Source organism: Pristis pectinata, chromosome 10 (genome assembly GCF_009764475.1).
Source record: "Pristis pectinata isolate sPriPec2 chromosome 10, sPriPec2.1.pri, whole genome shotgun sequence".
NCBI classification, from domain to species: domain Eukaryota; kingdom Metazoa; phylum Chordata; class Chondrichthyes; order Rhinopristiformes; family Pristidae; genus Pristis; species Pristis pectinata.
The window spans coordinates 62,955,579-62,960,504 of NC_067414.1; positions in this window are offsets into that span (position 1 = coordinate 62,955,579).

Below are 4,926 nucleotides of genomic sequence, written 5' to 3' on the forward strand. Positions count from 1 at the left end.
TTCCAATTGATTAAACAACCATGATTTTACTTTCATACATCCATGTTGAATCTTATCTATTTTTAAAGATGCTCATTTGTTAGACTTTCATTAGAGACTAACATTTTCCCTACTACTGAGATCAAGCCATCAGGTCAGAAGTTACCTGCTTGCTTTCTCCATCCTTTCTTAAATAGTGGGGATACATTTGCTGCCCTCAAACCACAGGAATGGTTCCAGACTCTAGAATTTTGGAGACTGATAAGCAGGCCATTCAGTATTTCAAAACTATGGGATGTAGAATGGATAGCAAGGAAATGGAGATTTCTACACAGCATCATTAAACACAGATGTTCTGTGGTTTTATTTAGTCACGGTGTCTGTGACTTTATGATCTTATGCTCTCGTTTGTAGCATAATGGATATACAACCATAAGACATAGGAGCAGAATTAGGCCACTTGGCCCACTGAGTCTGTTCTGCCATTCAATCATGGCTGATTTTTTTTCAACCCCATTCTCCCTTCTTCTCCCCTTAACCCTTAACTCTTTTACCAATCAAGAACCTATCAATTAGATACACCCAATGACTTGGCCTCCACAGCCCTCTGTGGCAATGAATTGCATGGATTCACCACCCTCTGGCTGAAGAAATCCCTCCTCTTCTCAGTTTTAAAAGGATGTCCCTTTATTCTGAGGCTATACCCTTGGATCCTAGACTATCCTTTTAATGGACACATCCTCTCCACATCCACTCTATCCAGGTCAGGTACTCAACCATGCAGTACATGTCTCATTTAGTGGGTGGGATAAAACCCATCTGATTTATTTTCTATCCTGTCATAACCAGAGGATGCACAGTAATGGTTTTCCTTTGCTTGATGCACTGTTACACCTGGTATCCTAAAATGACTTATCCTTAATTCCTTCATATGTCTCATCTGCATGCTGCTCACCAACCTCATTCAAAAACAGAAACAAAAAGTGCTGGAAACACTCAGCAGATCAGGCAGACAGCATCTGTGGAAAAAGAAGCGGAGATAATGAAAGATCTTCAACCTGATTCATGAACACACAGTGGCATAGTGGATAGAGCCACTACCTAGAGCTCCAGAGACTTGGGTTTGATCCCAACTTCCAGCGCTGCATGCGTGTGTGTGCGTGTGGAGTTTGAACGCTCTCCCTGTGACTGCGTGGGTTTCCCCCGGGTGCTCCAGTTGATGGGCGGCATGGTAGTGTAGCGGTGAGCATAACACAATTACAGCACCAGTGACCCAGGTTCAATTCCTGCCGCTGTCTGTAAGGAGTTTGTACATTCTCCCTGTGTCTGCGTGGTGCTCTGGTTTCCTCCCACATTCCAAAGACATATAGTTTAGGAGTTGTGGGCCTGCTACATTGATGCCGGAAGAGTAATGACACTTGCAAGCTGCTCCCAGCACATTCCCAGTAACACAAAAAGATGCATTTCACTGTATTTTTCAATGTACATGTGACTAAATAAATACATATCTTATTTTATCTTCCATAGATGTGGCCTGGCCTGCTGACTGTTCCCAGCATTTTCTGTCTTTGTTTCAGATTTCTCATACCTTAAATCTTATTTTGATATTCATCATTTGAAAACATGTCATTTCCCACACTGAAAACACTATGATGCTGGAGGAACTCAGCAGGCCAGCCAGCAGTCCTGAAGAAGGGTCCTGACCCAAAATGTTGACTGCCTGCTTTTCTCCACAGATGCTGCCTGGCCTGCTAAGTTCCTCCAGAATCACTGTGTTTTTCATCTAGATTCCAGCATCTGCAGTCCTTTGTTTTTCTCATTTCCCACATCTATGTTGACGGTACACAGACTTATTTCATTACCAGAAGAACTCAGTGGTTCAAACAGGTAGCTCAGCACCATCTTCTTAAGAGGATTTTGAGTGGGCCTTAAATGTAGAGACTTCTTTCATATCTGTGGGAACGACCACGGCCACCCATTGTGCTGTGCTATGTTATATAAATGGGAGGCATTGTTCTTATTATTATTGTACAAGTAAATAAGATCATTAAAATTAACAAAACAATGAAATAAGCCACATATAATGTAACTACCTCATTGAGAAAGTGGCTGTTCATATTGAGTCAATTTTGTTACTTGTTTTTTATCAGTCCTTGGAGACTTTATATATGATTTGACAGAATGCAGCAAATGTTCATAGATTTTCTAGAAAATCCTTTGGCATCAAAGTGGGAATTGAATATTGTTATAATGACACTCCTCAAAGAGAAGTAGGTTAGTTATTCATGTGTCATGGTTAACCCCAAATGATCATATGATTTTCTATCAGTTTGTAGCAGGACACTGCTATAGAGAAACTGGCAGCTGTGTCTTCCTACATTTCAGCAGTAATTTCTCTTCAAAAGTAGACCGTAAGGTTCTTTACAATGTCTGAAAGATATTAATTGTCTTTCTTTTTACTTTTTCTCTTTTATTGTCTTGATCTGACAATAAAGATTGACTTCTTGTGGATAACCAACAACTGGTGCTCAGAGCATTCATATGAAATCCAGTTACTATTAATCGTTGTTTTAATAAGAATTATGTACAGTAAGGAGCAGTCTGACCTCTTAAGCCTAGATTCTTCAAAAGCATTTGGTACTAGAAGTTTTTACACAAGTTCTTTTTATTGGCGTCAAAAGCAAAATGATGAAGAAGATAATAGTGTGCTGCATGACAGAGTACACTGTGATGAATGGAGACTTACTAAAGGAGGTAACCCTGTGAGCCACAATGTTCCTTTGTTGTATATAAATTACATTGAAGATATGATCAACACTGCACTTAGATTATTCAAAAATTATTATATTTTAGAAAGTAAATTCTTGATATTAACATGAGTTTGGTGTGTGTAATTTCAATATATATATATTATATATACTTTCAGAATTATGACTCACAAGCTGAAGTGTAGGAAGTGACCACTTGGTTACATAACAAAAATCTCAAGCCTATTAAATATTAACCATATTTGGGTATCTTGCTATCCAAGCACTGGGATTAATCAACTTCAGGATTACAATGGATGTAGACTACCTTTCATGAAATTATTTAAGTAATTTGTGGCCGCATAATCTTTATTGGTGATCACTGCTTCAAAATTCGTGAGCACACTCTGGGATTTCTGCATTAAAAAGGAAAGGAAATGAAAGGGCTAGAATGCGCCTCTGGAGCCACATTTGGCTCTTTAACCTGTAACATGCGGCTCTTCAAGACCTCTAATTTCTGTATTAGGATATAAAATTTTATTTTACTACACTTCCCATTAAACACTACTAACCCAAGGACACCAGCTAAAAAACAATTAGAATTCTTTGTACAATTGTGTGTATTCCTCTTGTAGGCATTAGAACCCCCTGCTGTGGGCACTAAACTAAGTATGCCAAAAGCAACAAGAAAACGGAAGTACAAAGGTAAATACAGATCTTTTAGAGAGGGGTGGGAACATGATTTCTTCTTTGCCCACAATAGTAGAACAAAACGTATCCACTCAGTATGTGACAATTTGATTGAATAGTTTTTAAAAATCAGATTTAATGAGATGTTACACTCCAGGTCATTTGGCAGAATGCTTCATCACCAGAACTCACAAACAAGTGCAAGGTCTCCCTTGGCTGGTAGTGAGAGAAGCCCTCCCTATTAAATCCTTCATGCACAGCTGGAGCCTCAATCCCATTGCTCTTGAGATGGCTGAGGTGTGGATGAGATAATTATTCGCCTTTACTTGGACTGTGTACTTCGGTCTGGAAAGGGATGCCACAGTCCTTTTGTTGTTATCCCCAAGCAGCTGTGTAACACAGGACTCTGTGTTTTCCAGGCTGTTTTCCAGGAATGTACAATGGGACGAACTTAAGAGCTGGAAGATTAATGAAATTGGTGAAAGGTACACTTTGGTCTGCCCAAAACTCATTGGTCTTCCTGTGTAAGGTTGCTGTCAACTCGCACATTCCGGGGTGCAGGAGTATGTGCTGAGAGACACAGTGAAGCTTGGTGCAGCTGCAGCAAAGGCTCTGTGTTGAAGGACCACAGTCTAGGGTCCTGCTGCCACTGGAGGGGCTGAGGTCCTGTGTAACATCCTCTCACTTCATAGGTACATTGTTTAAGGAGGACTCACGAGTAACATTGCTGCATTGTTTGAGAATATATTGAACTGATGATACGATGAACATAGAAAAGGACATGCCCCTATTATACTTACTGTATATATTGTGAAAAGGGTATTTTTTGGGAGGGAAATATCCAGATATTGAGAGCCAAACTCACCGGCCTGAAGCATCCAGGACACTGTGTGTGGCCTTAGTGGTGGCAGGAGTAACAGTGAGGAAGAACTGCTCGCAAAACTTCCCCGAAACTTTTTTTGACAGCTGGCAAACCCCTTCCCCGTCTTTGTTGCTTGTCAAGGTTGTTAGGCTAATTTAGTAGTTTTAAATACCTCTGACATCCAGACAGGTTAAAACCAAGTATAATTGAAAAAATTCATAAAAGCATATGTATCTTAAAAAGTTAGCAAAGATCTGTTAAATGATTAAAAACACGAAACTAAAGAGAAATAACTTTTAAAAGAAACAAATGACCTTCCCCTCTGCCTCCTCATCTGCAGCCATATGATCCCCACGATCAGGGCCAGCCTGGTGCAGGACATGAGATGTGATTCTCCAGCATAAATTCGGGGCAATCGCAGCAGGACTGTACTTTGCTGCAGGATTCCATAGAAGGTAACTAACATGTATTCTGTATAAATACCAGGCAACAGTTTTCTCTAGTAAGAGAGAGTCTACATGTCTACTTGCTGGAAATACATTTTATTAAATAGTTCTGCTCCCTTTTTTGTATGCAAAAGAACAGATTAATAGAAACTGGCCGTGGATATATATTGCTCCCAATAAATAGGGTGAGTCTTAGTTTAAA